This window comes from Somniosus microcephalus, unplaced genomic scaffold, assembly GCF_052327205.1.
Source record: "Somniosus microcephalus isolate GS21.2 unplaced genomic scaffold, FLI_Smic_1.0 unresolved_chr1, whole genome shotgun sequence".
NCBI lineage: Eukaryota > Metazoa > Chordata > Chondrichthyes > Squaliformes > Somniosidae > Somniosus > Somniosus microcephalus.
The window spans coordinates 48,825,427-48,847,408 of NW_028225179.1; positions in this window are offsets into that span (position 1 = coordinate 48,825,427).

Below are 21,982 nucleotides of genomic sequence, written 5' to 3' on the forward strand. Positions count from 1 at the left end.
TGTATCTAACCCGTGCTGTGCCAGCCCTGGGAGTTTTGATGGGACAGTGTAGAGGGAGCTTTACTCTGTGTCTAACCCATGCTCTACCTACCCTGGGAGTGTTTGATGGGACAGTGTAGAGGGAGCTTTACTCTGTATCTAACCCGTGCTGTACCTGCCCTGGGAGTGTTTGATGGGACTGTAGGGGGTTTCTCTTGCTCTTTCTGGTCTCCTGCCAGGCTTCGTGCAATAATTACCCTTGAGTGGTTCGACCCACTCCCCCCTACGGTTCTAGACCTTGGACTTAGGTGCAGAGAACAGTAGTGCAGAGAAAGAACTCAATAGACCAGGTTGAATAGCACGAAATGGATGCTTTTATTTTTAAACAGTTTGAAGCATTACAAAATACATATCATAGGCACAGATTAAAGTTACTACAATCATGCACAAATTTATGAACTTGACTCTATGGAAATGGGGAACACACGGCACATCGAAAAAAGGGGAAACACATTACGATTTCCCTTAACTCCCTCCCCTATACCTAAACTAAGTTTCGACCTGGGGAACTTGGGATCATGCTCACCACTCTCGAAATCGCGAAAAGGGGGGGTTCGCAGCCTTTTTGGCACCGCTTTCCGTCGTCACGTGGATTTGGAAACTTCTGGCGCAGTCGATATTCTCTCCTCCCTCGAGGCGGTGGGGTAGACCCAGCCTCGATGAGCGCTCGTTAAGGTTGAGATCCACCAAGTCAATTTGGGTTCATGGAGCAGACCCAGATGCAGGCTATGCACTTGGGAGAATCTTGTGGCATCGATCGCCGGTTCTCCAGAGGGTTTCTTCTCCGTCGGCCTGGGTCGTCGATGATCTCCCGACCCCAGTACCCGGGCCACCCTCGTCGTCTTCTCGTCGTGGCCGAGCCTTGTTTGGCTGAACACCGACCACGTTGTCCTTTTACCGAAACCGTCCGTCTTTAAAAAGACGAAAACGTTTTCATCGATCTGCCGAAGTGGAAGAGGCGCCGATCCGGGCACCGTCCGCCCTTCGTTCGTTCCTCGTAGAAGAAAGTTCTTGAAGAAAATGGAAGCCTGAAGTCGCCCAACAAGAAAGCCGTGGCAGTGAAGAAGAAGTTGTTCAAGTAACCCGGAGTCCGAAGTTTTTTAGCTTGACTTTCAATCCATAGTTATACTCTTTTGGGACAGTCTTATCTCCCGCCAAATCATAGTCCTGTCTTTGTATTAATTTTGGCGGGCAGAAATCTCTGCAGGGGCGCTTTGTCTTGTAACGGAGCCGGTGATAACTTAAACTGGCCTTCCTGGCCGATAATGTCTTTCAATGTCTTTTGCATTGTCACCGCGGCTCGGTTCGCATATTGATCGGTCCGGACATTTTCCTTGATGGCTGCTAAACGGTTTTTCCTTTGTACGATAAATGGGTATAAGTGTTTTTACATTGTCCGCCCATATCTTGATGGGCCCCATCCTGTACTTATAATCCATTGAATATGTATGCTGTTGCTCTGAGTTTCGGTTCCCAGAGATTGGCTTTCGTGGGCTCACTGTCTTCAATCCACAAGCCTGTCTGGCTTGCAGTAACAGAAATAAAATGGTTCATAAACTGATCACGGGGCCTGGCGGCCATTTTGTATGCCCTTTTATCAAAGGTTTTTCTGTGCAAGCTTACTTTGGTCAATAAACAGTCTTAATTTTATCCAGTTTTCTTGCGTGATTTTTGCTGAAAATTGCGAATCTTACAGACAGTGTAGAGGGCGTTTTACACTGTCCCTAACTCATGCTGTACCTGACCTGGGAGTGTTTGATGGGACAGTGTAGAGGGAGCTTTACTCTATATCAAACCTGTGCTCTACCTGCCCTGGGAGTGTTTGATGGGAAAGTGTAGAATGAGCTTCAGTCTGTATCTAACCCGTACTGTACCTTCCCTCGGAGTGTTTGATGGGGCTGTGCAGAGGGAGCTTTACTCTGTATCTAACCCGTGCTGTACCTGCCCTGGGAGTGTTTGATGGGACAGTGTAGAGGGAGCTTTACTCTGTACCTAACCCATGCTGTACGTGCCCTGGAAGTGTTTGAATGGACAGTGTAGAGGGAGCTTTACACTGAATCTAACGCGTGCTGTACCTGCCCTGGGAGTGTTTGAATGGAGAGTGTCGAGGGAGCTTTACTCTGTATCTAACCCATGCTGTACCTGCCCTGGGAGTGTTTGATGGGACAGTGTAGCGGGAGCTTTACTCTGTATCTAACACGTACTGTACCTGCCCTGGGAGTGTTTGATGGGACAGTGTAGAGGGAGCTTTACTCTGTGTCTAACCCGTGCTCTACCTGCCCTTTGAGTGTTTGATGGGACAGTGTAGAGGGAGCTTTACTCTGTATCTAACCCGTGCTGTATCTGCCCTGGGAGTGTTTGATGGGACAGTGTAGAGGGAGTTTTACTCTGTATCTAACCTATGCTGTACCTGCCCTGGGAGTGTTTGACGGGACAGTGTAGAGGGAGCTTTACTCTGTATCTTACCCGTGCTGTACCTGCCCTGGGAGTGTTTGATGGGCAGTGTAGCGGGAGCTTTACTCTGTATCTAACCCATGCTGTACGTGCCCTGGGAGTGCTTGAATGGAGAGTGTAGAGGGAGCTTTACTCTGTATCTAACCCATGCTGTACCTGCCCTGGGAGTTTTTGATGGGACAGTGTAGCGGGAACTTTACTCTGTATCTAACCCGTACTGTACCTGCCCTGGAAGTGTTTGATGGGACAGTGTAGAGGGAGCTTTACTCTGTATCTAACCCATGCTGTACGTGCCCTGGGATTGTTTGATGGGACAGTGAAGAGGGAGCTTTACTCTGTATCTAACCCGTGCTGTACCTGCCCTCGGAGTGTTTGATGGGACAGTGCAGAGGGAGATTTACTCTGTATCTAACCCGTGCTGTACGTGCCCTGGGAGTGTTTGATGGGACAGTGTAGAGGGAGCTTTACTCTGTATCTAACCCGTGCTGTACCTGCCCTGGGAGTGTTTGATGGGGACAGTGTAGAGGGAGCTTAACTCTGTATGTATCCCGTGCTGTACCTGCCCTGGGAGTGTTTGATGGGACAGTGTAGAGGGAGTTTTACTCTGTATCTAACCCGTGCTGCACCAGCACTGGGACTGTTTGATGGGACAGTGTAGAGGGAGCTTTACTCTGTGTCTAACCCGTGCTCTAACTGCCCTGGGAGTGTTTGGTGGGACAGTGTAGAGGGAGCTTTACTCTGTATCTAACCCGTGCTGTACCTGCCCTGGGAGTGTTTGATGGGAGAGTGGAGAGGGAGTTTTACTCTGTATCTAACCCATGCTGTACCTGCCCTGGGAGTGTTTGATGGGACAGTGTAGAGGGAGCTTTACTCTATATCAAACCTGTGCTCTACCTGCCCTGGGAGTGTTTGATGGGAAAGTGTAGAATGAGCTTCAGTCTGTATCTAACCCGTACTGTACCTGCCCTCGGAGTGTTTGATGGGACAGTGCAGAGGGAGCTTTACTCTGTATCTAACCCGTGCTGTACGTGCCCTGGGAGTGTTTGATGGGACAGTGTAGAGGGAGCTTTACTCTGTATCTAACCCGTGCTGTACCTGCCCTGGGAGTGTTTGATGGGGACAGAGTAGAGTGAGCTTAACTCTGTATGTAACCCGTGCTGTACCTGCCCTGGGAGTGTTTGATGGGGACAGTGTAGAGGGAGCTTAACTCTGTATGTAACCCATGCTGTACCTGCCCTGGGAGTGTTTGATGGGACAGTGTAGAGGGAGCTTTACTCTGAATCTAACCCGTGCTGTACCAGCCCTGGGAGTGTTTGATGGGAGAGTGTAGAGGGAGCTTTACTCTGTATCTAACCCGTGCTGTGCCAGCCCTGGGAGTTTTTGATGGGACAGTGTAGAGGGAGCTTTACTCTGTGTCTAACCCGTGCTCTACCTACCCTGGGAGTGTTTGATGGGACAGCGTAGAGGGAGCTTTACTCTGTATCTAACCCGTGCTGTACCAGCCCTGGGAGTGTTTGATGGGACAGTGGGGAGGGAGCTTTACTCTGTGTCAAACCCGTGCTCTACCTGCCCTGGGTTTGTTTGATGCGACAGTGTAGAGGGAGCTTTACTCTGTATCAAACCTGTGCTGTACCTGCCCTAGGAGTGTTTGATGGGAAAGTGTAGAATGAGCTTCAGTCTGTATCTAACCCATACTGTACCTGCCCTTGGAGTGTTTGATGGGACAGTGCAGAGGGAGCTTTACTCTGTATCTAACCCATGCTGTACGTGCCCTGGGAGTGTTTGATGGGACAGTGTAGAGGGAGCTGCACTCTGTATCTAACCCGTGCTGTACCTGCCCTGGGAGTGTTTGATGGGGTCAGTGTAGAGGGAGCTTAAATCTGTATGTAACCAGTGCTGTACCTGCCCTGGGAGTGTTTGATGGGATAGTGTAGAGGGAGCTTTACTCTGTATCTAACCCGTGCTGTGCCAGCCCTGGGAGTTTTGATGGGACAGTGTAGAGGGAGCTTTACTCTGTGTCTAACCCATGCTCTACCTACCCTGGGAGTGTTTGATGGGACAGTGTAGAGGGAGCTTTACTCTGCATCTAACCCGTGCTGTACCTGCCCTGGGAGTGTTTGATGGGACAGTGTAGAGGGAGTTTTACACTGTATCTAACTCATGCTGTACCTGACCTGGGAGTGTTTGATGGGACAGTGCAGAGGGAGCTTTACTCTATCTCAAACCTGTGCTCTACCTGCCCTGGGAGTGTTTGATGGGAAAGTGTAGAATGAGCTTCAGTCTGTATCTAACCCGTACTGTACCTTCCCTCGGAGTGTTGGTTGGGGCAGTGCAGAGGGAGCTTTACTCTGTATCTAACCCGTGCTGTACCTGCCCTGGGAGTGTTTGATGGGACAGTGTAGAGGGAGCTTTACTCTGTACCTAACCCATGCTGTACGTGCCCTGGAAGTGTTTGAATGGACAGTGTAGAGGGAGCTTTACACTGAATCTAACCCGTGCTGTACCTGCCCTGGGAGTGTTTGAATGGAGAGTGTAGAGGGAGCTTTACTCTGTATCTAACCCATGCTGTACCTGCCCTGGGAGTGTTTGATGGGACAGTGTAGCGGGAGCTTTACTCTGTATCTAACACGTACTGTACCTGCCCTGGGAGTGTTTGATGGGACAGTATAGAGGGAGCTTTACTCTGTATCTAACCCGTGCTGTACCTGCCCTGGGAGTGTTTGAATGGAGAGTGTAGAGGGAGCTTTACTCTGTATCTAACCCATGCTGTACCTGCCCTGGGAGTGTTTGATGGGACAGTGTAGAGGGTGCATTACTCTGTATCTAACCCATGCTGAACCTGTCCTGAGAGTGTTTGATGGGACAGTGTAGAGGGAGCTTTACTCTGTATCTAACCCTTGCTGTACCTGCCCTGGGAGTGTTTGACGGGACAGTGTAGAGGGAGCTTTACTCTGTATCTAACCCATGCTGTACCTGCCCTGGGAGTGTTTGATGGGACAGTGTAGAGGGAGCTTAAATCTGTATGTAACCAGTGCTGTACCTGCCCTGGGAGTGTTTGATGGGACAGTGTAGAGGGAGCTTTACTCTGTATCTAACCCGTGCTGTGCCAGCCCTGGGAGTTTTGATGGGACAGTGTAGAGGGAGCTTTACTCTGTGTCTAACCCGTGCTCTACCTACCCTGGGAGTGTTTGATGGGACAGTGTAGAGGGAGCTTTACTCTGTATCTAACCCGTGCTGTACCTGCCCTGGGAGTGTTTGATGGGACAGTGCAGAGGGAGTTTTACACTGTACCTAACTCATGCTGTACCTGACCTGGGAGTGTTTGATGGGACAGTGTAGAGGGAGCTTTACTCTATATCAAACCTGTGCTCTACCTGCCCTGGGAGTGTTTGATGGGAAAGTGTAGAATGAGCTTCAGTCTGTATCTAACCCGTACTGTACCTTCCCTCGGAGTGTTTGATGGGACAGTGTAGAAGGAGCTTTGCTCTGTACCTAACCCATGCTGTACGTGCCCTGGAAGTGTTTGAATGGACAGTGTAGAGGGAGCTTTACACTGAATCTAACGCGTGCTGTACCTGCCCTGGGAGTGTTTGAATGGAGAGTGTAGAGGGAGCTTTACTCTGTATCTAACCCATGCTGTACCTGCCCTGGGAGTGTTTGATGGGACAGTGTAGCGGGAGCTTTACTCTGTATCTAACACGTACTGTACCTGCCCTGGGAGTGTTTGATGGGACAGTGTAGAGGGAGCTTTACTCTGTATCTAACCCATGCTGTACTGCCCTGGTAGTGTTTGACTGGACAGTATAGAGGGAGCTTTACTCTGTATCTAACCCGTGCTGTACCTGTCCTGGGAGTGTTTGAATGGAGAGTGTAGAGGGAGCTTTACTCTGTATCTAACCCATGCTGTACCTGCCCTGGGAGTGTTTGATGGAACAGTGTAGAGGGAGCATTACTCTGTATCTAACCCATGCTGAACCTGTCCTGAGAGTGTTTGATGGGACAGTGTAGTGGGAGCTTTACTCTGTATCTAACCCTTGCTGTACCTGCCCTGGGAGTGTTTGACGGGACAATGTAGAGGGAGCTTTACTCTGTATCTAACCCATGCTGTACTGCCCTGGTAGTGTTTGACTGGACAGTATAGAGGGAGCTTTACTCTGTATCTAACCCTTGCTGTACCTGCCCTGGGAGTGTTTGATGGGACAGTGTAGAGGGAGATTTACTTTGTATCCAACCCATGCTGTACCTGCCCTGGGAGTGTTTGATAGGACAGTGTAGAGGGAGCTTTACTCTGTATCTAACCCATGCTGTACCTGCCCCGCGAGTGTTTGATGCAACAGTGTAGAGGGAGCATTACTCTGTATCTAACCCATGCTGTACCTGCCCCGCGAGTGTTTGATTGGACAGTGTAGAGGGAGTTTTACTCTATATCTAACCCGTGCTGTACCTGACCTGGGAGTGTTTGATGGGACAGTGTAGAGGGAGCTTTACTCTGTATCTAACCCTTGCTGTACCTGCCCTGGGAGTGTTTGACGGGACAGTGTAGAGGGAGCTTTACTCTGTATCTAACCCATGCTGTACCTGCCCTGGGAGTGTTTGATGGGACAGTGTAGAGGGAGCTTTACTTTGCATCTAACCCATGCTGTACCTGCCCTGGGAGTGTTTGATGGGACAGTGCAGTGGGAGCATTACTCTGTATCTGACCCATGCTGTACCTGCCCAGCGAGTGTTTGATGCGACAGTGTAGAGGGAGCATTACTCTATATCTAACCCGTGCTGTACCTGCCCCGCGAGTGTTTGATGGGACAGTGTAGAGGGAGTTTTACTCTGTATCTAACCCGTGCTGTACCTGCCCTGGGAGTGTTTGATGGGACAGTGTAGAAGGAGCTTTACTCTGTATCTAACCCATGCTGTACCTGCACTGGGAGTGTTTGATGGGACAGTGTATGTCGAGTCTGTGGTTTCAATTGCAGTTATACTGAATAACAGGACACAGACTTCAGAAGTAATTAAACAGGTCTTTAGTGATTGAGGGTCGGGGCTGAACTGGAATACACTTTGCTCCGCAGGGTTTATATACCGGTGTGGTCACCACCGGTACTACAATGTACAGGAGTCATCAAAAAGTAGTCCAGCACCTTCAGGTATCCTCTTAAGGTGGTACAGGTTACATGCACTACAATTCCTCCCCTTTTAGCTTAACAGTGTACACCCTAAATTAAACATTACATGGATAACATATATACAATTTACACACAACTGTTCAAAGATGCAGTCTCTGAGGAGGCCTCCTGATCCGGCCCGGATAACGCCTTTCAGGGGTCTCTGGCTCTCGTTGCTGGGGTGACTCATCCACTTGATCTCCTATGGATTGAACATCATCAGGTACGTTCGAGTCTGAGGTAGATGCTACAGGCTCAATAAGTTCTTCAACTGGTGTCTCTGCCGTAGACATGGGGACGACCCTTGTTCTCGATTCCACAAGTTGGTCAGCATGACGTCGTATTACGTTCTCTCCAACGTCTACTGTGTACATCAAGGGTCCTTGTCGTGTACGAATTGTTCCGGATTGCCATTTATCATCCCTATAATCCCTGGCCAACACTGGTTGTCCTATTTCGAAACTACGAGTGGCCTTGTTATTTACATGCTGGAATTGCTTGTTTTCGACTTCCCTTCGCACATTGGGTTTTAACAAATCCAACCGGGACTGCAACCTTCTGTTATAGAACATTATGGCAGGGCTTTGATTTGTCACTGAATACGTGGCGTTTCGATACGCCATCAGGAAATTGTCCACCTTGTGTTGTAGTGGAATATGGTCTTCACTCATGGCCTTTATCGCCTTTTTGAATATTTGAACAAATCTCTCGGCCAACCCATTTGTAGCCGGATGATATGGGGCAGATGTATAGTGTTTCACCCCATTCTTTTTCATGAATTTCTGGAATTCTTCTGACACGAACTGTGGTCCGTTGTCTGAACATATTTGCTCCGGCAACCCATTCCTTGCAAATATGGTTCTTAGAACTGCGATCGTCTTCTCAGAGGTAGTGGTCGACATCTTAATCACTTCTGGCCATTTAGAATGTGCGTCTACTGCTATCAAAAACATGGAATCCATGAATGGACCTGCAAAGTCGATATGCACACGTTGCCATGGGGCTGAAGGCCATTCCCACGGATGCAGCGGTGCAATTGGAGGTACATTTTGAACTTTTTGGCACCCTGAGCAGCTTTTAGTCAGATCCTCTATTTGTTTGTCGATACCTGGCCACCACACATAAACCCTAGCAAGGCTTTTCATCTTGACTCCCCCCAGATGACCATCGTGCAATTCTTTCAGAACTCTCTCTCTTAATTTTGGAGGAATAATCACCCTTGTTCCATACATCAATGTTCCTTGGCATATGGACAGCTGTTCTCGTCTGGCTGAGAATGCTGGTAACAGTGGTTCGCCATGTGCTGGCCATCCCTTCACTGTCAAATCGTAGACCCGAGACAGTGTCGGGTCATTTCGGGTCTCTCTCTCAATACCCGCATTGGTGACTGGTAAGCATTCGATGATGGTCGAGTGAAATATCTCTACAGGGTCAACTGCCGGTGCCTCTTCCGCTGTAGGTAGTGGCAGGCGCGACAGCCCATCAGCATTACCATGTTGTTTTGTACCTTTGAATTCAATATCATATTGATGTGCCCCTAGGAAAAGGGACCATCTCTGAAGCCTCTGCGCCGTCATTACCGGAACACCCTTCTTAGGGTTGAAAATGGAAACCAATGGCTGGTGATCTGTCAGCAGCGTAAACTTTTGGCCTTGCAGGTAATGGTTAAATTTCTTAACTCCCCACACGAGGCTGAGAGCCTCCCTATCTATCTGAGCATAGTTGCGCTCAGCGGAGGTCAATGATCTGGATGCGAAAGCGACTGGCCTTTCCGAGCCATCTGGAAACTTATGTGAGAGCACTGCTCCGATACCATATGGAGAAGCATCACAAGCTAAGCGAATCGGCAGCATCGGGTTAAAGTGAGCCAACACTTCCTTAGAGGTGATCAGTGCTTTGCTCTTTTGAAAAGCCCGCTTACAATCATCGCTCCACTTCCATGGTATTCCCATTTGCAAAAGAGTGTTTAGCGGGTGTAACACCGTGGATAAATTTGGTTGGTAAGTCCTATTGAATAGTGGTGTGATATTATCATATATATCTGGGCAGGGTCTTCATAACTAATAATAAGAAATTTAATTAATTATATAGAATGGAGCAGGTGATGTGTTACTGTTGCGAGATGTGGGAGCCGGTGAACCCCATTGAGGCTAACGGTGATTACATCTGCGACAAGTGTTTGCTGCTAGAGGAACTCAAGTTCCATGTTATGGAGCTTGAGACCGAGCTTCGGACACTGCGACACATCAGGGAGGGGGAGAAGTTCCTGGACTCTATGTTTCAGGAGATGGTCACACCTATGAAGTTAATTACTGCAGATGTAGTCCGTGGTCAGGGACAGGACGGTGTGACTACGAGTGAGGAAGGTACAGGGATCCAGGATGTAGTGTTGAAGGAGACGCAGCCCTTGTTCTTGTCCAGCAGGATCGAGGTTCTTACTCCCTGTGAGGGCGGGAGCGGGGACTGCAGGGAGGATGAGCAACCTGGCCACAGCACCGTGGTACAGGGGGCCATTCAAGTGGAGGGAGTAAAAAGAAATGTTGTAGTGGTAGGGGATAGTATCATTAGGGGGATAGATAGGGTTCTCTGCAGTCAAGAGCGGGAGTCCCGAAGGCTGTGTTGCCTGCCTGGTGCCAGGGTTAAGGACATCTCTTCTGGGCTGGAAAGAAACTTGGAGTGGGAGGGGGAGGATCCAGTTGTCGTGGTCCATGTTGGTACAAACGACGTAGATAGGACAAGGAAGACGGTTCTGTTAAAGGAGTATGAGCAGCTAGGGGTCAAATTAAAAAACAGAACCTCAAGGGTAATAATCTCTGGGTTATTACCTGAGCCACGAGCGAATTTGGCTAGGATAAATAAAATTAAAGAGTTAAATGCGTGGCTCAAAGACTGGTGTGGGAGAAATGGGTTTTGCTTCTTGGGACACTGGCACCAGTACTGGGACAGGAGGGAGCTGTTCTGTTGGGACGGACTCCACTTGGCCAGTGCTGGGACTAGAGTCCTGGCGAATCATATAACTAGGGCTGTAGAGAGGGCTTTAAACTAATTAGTGGGGGGGAGGTTTCTAGAGAGCAAATAATAGAAATGACAACAGAGAAGGTCATAGACTTAGGTAGCAGTGGGGGAATTAAAAAACAGAATGTGTCAGGAAGGGACAGAAGGTATGGAGTAAAAAGTAAAGTACTAAAAAGGGAAAAAACAGGAACTAAGTGTTACAAAACATATTTGAAAGTTCTTTATCTGAATGCACGTAGCATTCGTAACAAAATGAATGAGTTAACGGCACAAATAATGACATATGGGTATGATCTTGTGGCCATTACAGAAACATGGCTGCAGGGTGACCATGACTGGGAATTAAACATACCAGGTTATTTAACAATCAGGAAGGACAGGCAGGAAGGGAGAGGAGGTGGGGTGGCTATGTTAATAAAGGAAGGAATCACTATAATACAGAGAAATGATATTGGGTCAAAGGAGCAGGATAGTGAAACAGTTTGGGTGGAGGTAAGGAATAATAAGGGGAAAAAAACACTAGTGGGTGTAGTCTATAGGCCTCCGAACAGTTGCAACTCTGTTGGACGGAGTATTAATCAGGAAATAGTTGAGGCTTGTAATAAGGGAACAGCTATAATTATGGGGGATTTTAATTATCATATTAACTGGACAAATCAAATTGGGCAGAGCAGCCTTGAGGAAGAGTTCATTGAGTGTATTAGGGATGGGTTTCTTGAGCAGTATGTAACTGAACCGACCAGGGGGCAAGCAACCTTAGATTTGGTCCTGTGTAATGAGACAGGATTAATTAAAAATGTCCTAGTAAAGGGTCCCCTTGGAATGAGTGACCATAACATGGTTGAGTTCCATATTCAATTAGAGGGTGAGAAGGTTGGATCTCAAACAAGCGTGCTGAGCTTGAATAAAGGAGACTATGAAGGTATGAGAGCGGAATTAATTAGAGTGGACTGGGAAAATAGATTAAAGGGTAAGACGGTACATGACCAGTGGTGTACATTTAAGGAGTTATTTTACAACTTCCAAAAAAAATATATTCCACTGAGGAAAAAAGGGTGTAAAAGAAAAGATAGCCATCCGTGGCTAAGTAAAGTAATTAAGGATAGTATCCGACTAAAAACAAGGGCATATAAGGTAGCCAAATCTAGTGGGAGGATGGAAGATTGGGAAGTCTTTAAAAGACAGCAAAAAATAACAAAAAGATTGATTAAGAAAGGGAAGATAGATTATGAAAGTAAATTAGCAAAAAATATAAAAACAGATAGTAAAAGTTTCTATAGTTATATAAAAAGAAAAAGGGTGGCTAAAGTAAATGTTGGTCCCTTAGAGGATGAGACCGGGAAATTAATGGTGGGAAACATGGAGATGGCAAAAACACTGAACAATTATTTTGTATCAGTCTTTACAGTAGAGGACACTAAGAATATCCCAACACTGGACAAACAGGGGGCTCTAGGGGGGGAGGAACTAAATACGATTAAAATCACTAAGGAAGTGGTACTTGGTAAAATAATGGGACTCAAGGCGGATAAATCCCCTGGACCTGATGGCTTGCATCCCAGGGTCTTGAGGGAAGTAGCGGTAGGGATTGTGGATGCATTGGTAATAATTTTCCAAAACTCACTGGACTCAGCAAAGGTCCCAGCAGATTGGAAAACTGCTAATGTAACACCCTTATTTAAAAAGGGTAGTAGGCAGAAGGCTGGAAACTATAGACCTGTTAGCCTAACATCTGTGGTTGGTAAAATGTTAGAGTCCATTATTAAGGAGACAGTAACGGGACATTTGGATAAACATAATTTAATAGGGCAAGCTCAGCATGGTTTCATGAAGGGGAAGTCATGTTTAACAAATTTGCTTGAGTTTTTTGAGGAAGTAACATACAGGGTGGATAAAGGGGAACCAGTGGACGTAGTGTATTTAGACTTCCAAAAGGCATTTGACAAGGTGCCACACAAAAGATTATTGCTCAAGATAAAAAATCACGGGATTGGGGGTAATATTCTGGCGTGGGTGGAGGATTGGCTCTCTAACAGAAAGCAGAGAGTTGGGATAAATGGTTCGTTCTCAGATTGGCAACCAGTAACTAGTGGTGTTCCGCAGGGGTCAGTGCTGGGTCCCCAACTCTTTACAATCTATATTAACGATTTGGAGGAGGGGACCGAGTGTAACATATCAAAGTTTGCAGATGATACAAAGATGGGAGGGAAAGTAGTGAGTGAGGAGGACATAAAAAACCTGCAAAGGGACATAGACAGGCTAAGTAAGTGGGCAGAGATTTGGCAGATGGAATACAATACTGGAAAGTGTGAGGTTATGCACTTTGGCAGGAAAAATCATAGAGCAAGTTATTATCTTAATGGCAAGAAACTGGAAAGTACTGTAGTACAAAGGGATCTGGGGGTCCTGGTGCACGAAACTCAAAAAGTTAGTATGCAGGTGCAGCAAGTGATTAAGAAGGCCAATGGAATGTTGGCTTTTATTGCTAGGGGGTTGGAATATAAAAACAGGGAGGTATTGCTGCAGTTGTACAAGGTATTGGTGAGGCCGCACCTGGAATACTGCATACAGTTTTGGTGTCCATACTTAAGAAAAGACATACTTGCTCTCGAGTCAGTACAAAGAAGGTTCACTCGGTTAATCCCGGGGATGAGGGGGTGGTCATATGAGGAGAGGTTGAGTAGATTGGGACTCTACTCATTGGAGTTCAGAAGAATGAGAGGCGATCTTATTGAAACATATAAGATTGTGAAGGGGCTTGATCGGGTGGATGCGGTGAGGATGTTCCCAATGATGGGTGAAACTAGAACTAGGGGGCATAATCTTAAAATAAGGGGCTGCTCATTCAAAACTGAGATGAGGAGAAACTTCTTCACTCAGAGGGTGGTAGGTTTGTGGAATTTGCTGCCCCAGAAAGCTGTGGAAGCTACATCATTAAATAAATTTAAAACAGAAATAGATAGTTTCCTAGAAGTAAAGGGAATAAAGGGTTACGGGGAGCGGGCAGGAAATTGGACATGAGTCTGGGTTCGGAATGGTCATGGCCCTGTGGGTAGTGGAGCGGGCCCAGGGGCCGTGTAGCCTTGTTCTGCTCCTACTGTGTTCTAATTCTGTTAGATTTCAGGAGATGGTTTTATTCCTGTTCCTGGCTGGGGTGGAGATCGCCTTTACAGAAGGTAAGTACTGTAGAAAATATAGGGACAGAGTGATCTCCTGGAAGAATTTCGATCGCCTAGATGGGTCGGAGAGGAATTTCCCAGATTTTTTTCTCCCAAATTGGCCATTGGGTCTTTATCTGGTTTTTCGCCTCTCCCGGGAGATCACATGGGTTCGGGTGGATGCAGAGTGATAGAAGATTTGAGGTTAGGATCAGATCAGCCATGATCTTATTGAATGGTGGAGCAGGCTCGAGGGGCCGATTGGCCTACTCCTGCTCCTATTTCTTATGTTCTTATGTTCTTATGTTCTTAAACTTACGGTAATAGTTAACCAACCCGAGGAACGACCTCAACTGGGATACATTATCCGGTGCAGGAGCTTTTACAACAGCTTCGATCTTGTCAGGTGACTTATGGAGCCCCTCCAGGTCAATGACGTGGCCGCAGTACGAGATTCGCTTTTGAAAGAACTCGCATTTCTGGCGATTAACTCTGAGCCCATATTCTTTCAATCTGATGAGCACCTGCTCCATATTCGCGAGGTGATCGTTATCATTATCTCCTGTAATCAGGATGTCATCCAGGTAGCATTGTGTGCCTGGGATTCCCTGCAATACCTGCTCCATGGCCCTTTGCCAAATCGCTGGAGCCGATGCCACTCCAAAAACCAGTCTATTATACCGATATAAGCCCTTATGCGTGTTGATCGTGAGATACTGACGTGACGCTTCATCAACTTCCATCTGTAGGTACGCCTGCGCCAGGTCTATCTTAGTGAAGTGTTTCCCGCCAGACAGCAAAGCAAAGATATCTTCAACCCGCGGAAGTGAATATTGCACCGTGTGAAGAGCCGGATTAACAGTGATCTTGAAATCGCCACAGATGCGAACCTTCCCAGGTTCCCCCGGCTTGTTGCTCAACGAACGCTTCATGACAGGAACAATGGGTGTAGCCCATTCGCTCCAGTCCACCTTGGACAGTACCCCTGAACGTTCTAGCCCTTCCAGCTCTGCTTCCACAGTAGGTCGTATCGCATAAGGCGCCGGTCTGGCTTTGAAAAATTTTGGGTTTGCATGTTCTTCAACCTTGACGGTTGCCATAATTCCTTTCAGTGTTCCAAGTCCCTGTTGGAACACCTCCTTAGCATCGTCTAAGATTTTGGACAGTCGTTTAGGTTTGACATCGTCCTCCTTACAGGCATCTACAGTCAGTGCTTGTATGGAATGCCAGTCCACATTTATTCTCCGGATCCATTCCCGTCCCAGTAGTGGCCGACCTCCATCAGGTAACACATACAAGTCCATTTTCTGAAATTCTTTACCATTGTAGGTCACGTTTACTTTTATCTTTCCTTTGGGGTATACTATTTGCCCTGTGTATGTTTTCAATACAATCTCCGTATCCCTCAGGGGAATGTGCAAGAATAACCTTTTGTAATCTTGCTTATTCATGACCGTTAATGCCGACCCAGTGTCCAATTCCATCTTCACTTGGACTCCTGCTATCCGAAGCGTGACCCAGATAGTTTGGTGGTCTGCTGTGTTACCCACATTATGTATTTTCAGACTGCTGGAGTCTGAATCCGTCTTCTGTTCATCCGAACTGTTCTCTGTCACCTTGTGTACTTTTTTGTACTTCTCCTGCGGTGACTTTTTGCTGCTGGTCTTCTTTCCTGACCGGCATACTCTCGCTATGTGACCAAGTTTGCCACATTGCCTGCATTCTTTATCTTTGAACCAGCACTGGTTCTGGTCATGCGTTGTCCTTCCACAACGATAGCACTTTACTGTGCCCAATGCCATTTCATTGGTGCTGAATTCCAATGGCCTTTGCTGTATCTCTGCAGCGCCTCGTGCTGCTGCCTCGTGGGATGCTGCAATGCTGAAAGCTTTGTCCAGCGTAAGATCCTTTTCCTCCAGCAGTCGCTTCTGGGTTCGTTCCCTTAGGAGCCCACACACAAACTTATCTCTCAGTGCGTCTGCTAGTCCTGTTCCGAACTGGCAGTACTTTGCTAACTTGCGCAGTTCTGTTAGGAATTCAGCGTTGCTTTCTTCTTTAAGTTGAATTCTTTTGTAGAATTTAAATCGTTCCGCCATCAGCAGCGGCGTGGGGTTTAAATGCTCCTGCAGGATAGTAACAATATCCGCGAAACTCTTCCCTACCGGTTTGTCTGGTGTTACAAGGTTCCTTAATAACCCGTACGTCTTCGCACCCATTGAGTTTAATAGGGTTAGTGCTTTCTTATCCTCCGGTACCTCATTCGTTGTACAGTAAACTTCGATGCGCTCCACATAAGTGGCCTAATCTTCCACATCGCTATCAAAAGCAGTGATGTTACCCGTTTTTGGCATCCTTGCTGAGTTTCTCCTTCCCCTTTGGATATTATTATTTTTAATTTTTTTTTCAAAATGGCGGCTTTTCCCGCGCTTGGCGGCTTTTCCCGCGCTTGTCTTCTTCCCCCGCCGACTCAAAATGGCGATTCCCGCGCTGTTGCCGTCCACACCTCCCAGCGGTCCTTTATTTTCCCCTGCGTTGCTGCTCTTGTTCCCCCGCCGCTCCCGCGGTCCCTGTGGCCATAAACGCTTTTTTTGCTGCTGCGTGTCTCTGTCCCGATTGCAGTCCGGCCCCTGACACCGGCTGCGGTCGTGTTCTCCGCCCTTTTCGTCGTTTTCCCTCCCCTTCTCCCCTGACAACTCGGCCGACTTCCCCCCCGTGCCGCTCGATCGGGCTTACCCACCGTTGTCGTAGAAGGGATGCTCACTGATGCTTGACTTCGTGGCCAACAAACCAACCCGGGTTTCCGATGGCCTCCCGTGCAATGCAGGATGTTGAGGGCGGATGCTCTTTCTCGACGCCCATTCCTGAGGATGCAGCTTCCTTTGATGCCAAACTGCCGCAAGGTAAGATCAGACTCGTCGCCACTGTTGAGTCTGTGGTTTCAATTGCAGTTATACTGAATAACAGGGCACAGACTACAGAAGTAAGTAAACAGGTCTTTTGTGATTGAGGGTCAGGGCTGAACTGGGATACACTTTGCTCAGCAGGGTTTATATACCGGTGTGGTCACCACCGGTACTACAATGTACAGGAGTCTTCAAAAAGTAGTCCATCACCTTAAGGTATCCTCTTAAGGTGGTACAGCTTACATACACTACAGTGTAGCGTGAGCTTTACTCTGTATCTAACCCGTGCTGTACCTGCCCTGGGAGTGTTTGATGGGACAGTGTAGAGGGAGCTTTACTCTGTATCTAACCCGTGCTGTACCTGCCCTGGGAGTGTTTGATGGGACAGTGTAGAGGGAGCTTTACTCTGTATCTAACCCATGCTGTACCTGCCCCATGAGTGTTTGATGCGACAGTGTAGAGGGAGCTTCACTCTGTATCTAACCCATGCTGTACCTGCCCTGGGAGTGTTTGATGGGACAGTGTAGAGAGAGCTTTACTCTGTATCTAACCCGTGTTGTACCTGCCCTGGGAGTGTTTGATGGGACAGTGTAGAGGGAGCTTTACTCTGTATCTAAGCCGTGCTGTACCTGCCCTGGGAGTGTTTGATGGGACAGTGAAGAGGGAGCTTTACTCTGTATCTAACCCGTGCTGTACCTGCCCTGGGAGTGTTTGATGGGACAGTGTAGAGGGAGCTTTACTCTGTATCTAACCCGTGCTGTACCTGTCCTGGGAGTGTTTGATGGGACAGTGTAGAGGGAGCTTTACTCTGTATCTAACCCGTGCTGTACCTGCCCTGGGAGTGTTTGATGGGACAGTGTAGAGGGAGCTTTACTCTGTATCTAACCTGTGCTGTACCTGCCCTGGGAGGTTTGATGGGATAGCGTAGAGTGAGCTTTACTCTGTATCTAACCCGTGCTGTACCTGCCCTGGGAGTGTTTGATGGGACAGTATAGAGGGAGCATTACTCTGTATCTAACCCATGCTGTACCTGCCCCGCGAGTGTTTGATGCGACAGTGTAGAGGGAGCTTCACTCTGAATCTAACCCGTGCTGTACCTGCCCTGGGAGTGTTTGATGGGAGAGTGTAGAGGGAGCTTTACTCTGTATCTAACCGGTGCTGTACCAGCCCTGGGAGTGTTTGATGGGACAGTGTAGAGGGAGATTTACTCTGTATCTAACCCGTGCTGTATCTGCCCTGGGAGTGTTTGATGGGACAGTGTAGAGGGAGCTTTACTCTGTATCTAACCCATGCTGTACCCGCCCTGGGAGTGTTTGATGGGACAGTGCAGAGGCAGCATTACTCTGTATCTAACCCGTGCTGAACCTGTCCTGGGAGTGTTTGATGGGACAGTGCAGAGTGAGCTTTACTCTGTATCTAACCCGTGCTGTACCTGCCCTGGGAGTGTTTCACGGGACAATGGAGACGGAGCTTTACTCTGTATCTAACCCATGCTGTACCTGCCCTGGGAGTGGTTGATGGGACAGTGTATAGGGAGCTTTACTCTGTATCAAACCCGTGCTATACCCGCCCTGGGAGTGCTTGATGGGGACAGTGTAGAGGGAGCTTTACTCTGTATCTAAACCGTGCTGTACTTGCCCTGGGAGTGTTTGATGGGACAGTGTAGAGGGAGCATTACTCTGTATCTAACCCATGCTGTACCTGCCCTGGGAGGGTTTGATGCGGACAGTGTAGAGGGTGCTATACTCTGTATCTAACCCGTGCTGTACCTGGCCTGGGAGTGTTTGATGGGACAGTGTAGAGGGAGCATTACTCTGTACCTAACCCATGCTGTACCTGCCCCGTGAGAGTTTGATGCGACAGTGTAGGGGGAGTTTTTCTCTGTATCTAACCCGTGCAGAACCTGCCCTGGGAGTGTTTGATGGGACAGTGCAGAGGGAGCTTTACTCTGTATCTAACCCGTGCTGTACCTACCCTGGGAGTGTTTGACGGGACAGTGTAGAGGGAGCTTTACTCTGTATCTAACCCGTGCTGTACCTGCCCTGGGAGTGTTTGATGGGACAGTGTAGAGGGAGCTTTACTCTGTATCTAACCCGTGCTGTACCTGCCCAGCAAGTGTTTGATGCGACAGTGTAGAGGGAGCTTTACTCTGTATCTTACCCGTGATGAACCTGCCCTGGGAGTGTTTGATGGGACAGTTTAGTGGGAGCTTTACTCTGTATATAACCCATGCTGTACCTGCCCTGGGAGTGTTTGATGGGACAGTGCAGAGGGAGCATTACTCTGTATCTAACCCATGCTGTACCTGCCCCGCGAGTGTTTGATGCGGCGGTGTAGAGGGAGCTTTAATCTGTATCTAAGCCGTGCTGTACCAACCCTCGGAGTGTTTGATGGGACAGTGTAGAGGGAGCTTTACCCTGTATCTAACCCGTGCTGTACCTGTCCTGGGAGTGTTTGATGGGACAGTGTAGAGGGAGCTTTACTCTGTACCTAAACCGTGCTGTACCTGCCCTGCGAGTGTTTGATGGGACAGTGTAGAGGGAGCTTTACTCTGGATCTAACCCATGCTGTACCTGCCCTGGGAGTGTTTGATGGGACATTGTAGAGGGAGCTTTACTCTGTATCTAACCCGTGCTGTGCCCGCCCTGGGAGTGTTTGATGGGACAGTGTAGAGGGAGCTTTACTCTGTATCTAACCCATGCTGTACCTGCCCTGGGAGTGTTTGATGGGACAGTGTAGAGGGAGCTTTACTCTGTATCTAACCCATGCTGTACCTGCCCTGGGAGTGTTTGATGGGACAGTGTAGAGGGAGCATTACTCTGTATCTAACCCGTGCGGTACCTGCCCTGGGAGTGTTTAACGGGACAGTGTAGAGGGAGCTTTACTCTGTATCTAACCCATGCTGTACCTGCCCTGGGAGTGGTGGATGGGACAGTGTAGAGGGAGCTTTACTCTGTATCTAAACTGTGCTGGACCTGCCCTGGGAGAGTTTGATGGGACAGTGTAGAGTGAGCATTACTCTGTATCTAACACATGCTATACCTGTCCCGCGAGTGTTTGATGCGACAGTGTAGAGGGAGCTTTACTCTGTATCTAACCCGTGCAGAACCTGCCCTGGGAGTGTTTGATGGGACAGTGTAGAGGGAGCTTTACTCTGTATCTAACCCGTGCTGTACCTGCCCTGGGAATGTTTGTTGGGACAGTGTAGGGGGAGCTTTACTCTGTATCTAACCCGTGCTGTACCTGCCCTGGGAGTGTTTGACGGGACAGTGTAGAGGGAGCTTTACTCTGTATCAAACCCGTGCTGTACCTGCCCTGGGAGGGTTTGATGGGACAGTGTAGAGGGAGCTTTACTCTGCATCTAACCCGTGCTGTACCTGCCCTGGGAGTGTTTGAATGCACAGTGTAGAGGGAGATTTACTCTCTATCTAACCTGTGCTGTACCTGCCCTGGGAGTGTTTGATGGGACAGTGTAGAGGGAGCTTTACTCTGTATCTAACCCGTGCTGTACCTGCCCTGGGAGTGTTTGATGGGGCAGTGTAGAGGGAGCATTACTCTGGATCTAACCCATGCTGTACCTGCCCCGCGAGTGTTTGATGCGACAGTGTAGAGGGAGCATTACTCTGTATCTAACCCGTGCTGTACCTGCACTGGGAGTGTTTGATGGGACAGTGTAGAGGGAGCTTTACTCTGTATCTAACCCATGCTGTAACTGCCCTGGGAGTGTTTGATGGGACAGTGTAGAGGGAGCGTTACTCTGTATCTAACCCGTGCTGTACCTGCCCTGGGAGTGTTTGATGGGACAGTGTAGAGGGAGCTTTACTCTGCATCTAACCTGTGCTGTACCTGCCCTGGGAGTGTTTGAATGGACAGTGTAGAGTGAGATTTACTCTGTATCTAACCCGTGCTGTACCTGCCCTGGGAGTGTTTGATGGGACAGTGTAGAGGGAGCTTTACTCTCTATCTAACCCGTGCTGTACCTGCCCTGGGAGTGTTTGATGCGACAGTGTAGGGGGAGCTTTTCTCTGTATCTAACCCGTGATGTACCTGCCCTGGGAGTGTTTGATGGGGCAGTGTAGAGGGAGCATTACTCTGTATCTAACCCACGCTGTACCAGCCCCGCGAGTGTTTGATGCGACAGTGTAGAGGGAGCTTTACTCTGTATCTAACCCGTGCTGTATCTGCCGTGGGAGTGTTTGATGGGAGAGTGTAGAGGGAGCTTTACTCTGTATCTAACCGGTGCTGTACCAGCCCTGGGAGTGTTTGATGGGACAGTGTAGAGGGAGATTTACTCTGTATCTAACCCGTGCTGTATCTGCCCTGGGAGTGTTTGATGGGACAGTGTAGAGGGAGCTTTACTCTGTATCTAACCCGTGCTGTACCCGCCCTGGGAGTGTTTGATGGGACAGTGCAGAGGCAGCATTACTCTGTATCTAACCCGTGCTGAACCTGTCCTGGGAGTGTTTGATGGGACAGTGCAGAGTGAGCTTTACTCTGTATCTAACCCGTGCTGTACCTGCCCTGGGAGTGTTTCACGGGACAATGTAGACGGAGCTTTACTCTGTATCTAACCCATGCTGTACCTGCCCTGGGAGTGGTTGATGGGACAGTGTATAGGGAGCTTTACTCTGTATCAAACCCGAGCTATACCCGCCCTGGGAGTGCTTGATGGGGACAGTGTAGAGGGAGCATTACTCTGTATCTAACCCATGCTGTACCTGCCCTGGGAGGGTTTGATGCGGACAGTGTAGAGGGTGCTATACTCTGTATCTAACCCGTGCTGTACCTGGCCTGGGAGTGTTTGATGGGACAGTGTAGAATGAGCATTACTCTGTACCTAACCCATGCTGTACCTGCCCCGTGAGAGTTTGATGCGACAGTGTAGGGGGGAGTTTTTCTCTGTATCTAACCCGTGCAGAACCTGCCCTGGGAGTGTTTGATGGGACAGTGCAGAGGGAGCTTTACTCTGTATCTAACCCGTGCTGCACCTGCACTGGGAGTGTTTGATGGGACAGTGTAGAGGGAGCTTTACTCTGTATCTAACCCGTGCTGTACCTACCCTGGGAGTGTTTGACGGGACAGTGTAGAGGCAGCTTTACTCTGTATCTAACCCGTGCTGTACCTGCCCTGGGAGTGTTTGATGGGACAGTGTAGAAGGAGCTTTACTCTGTATCTAGCCCGTGCTGTACCTGCCCAGCAAGTGTTTGATGCGACAGTGTAGAGGGAGCTTTACTCTGTATCTTACCCGTGATGA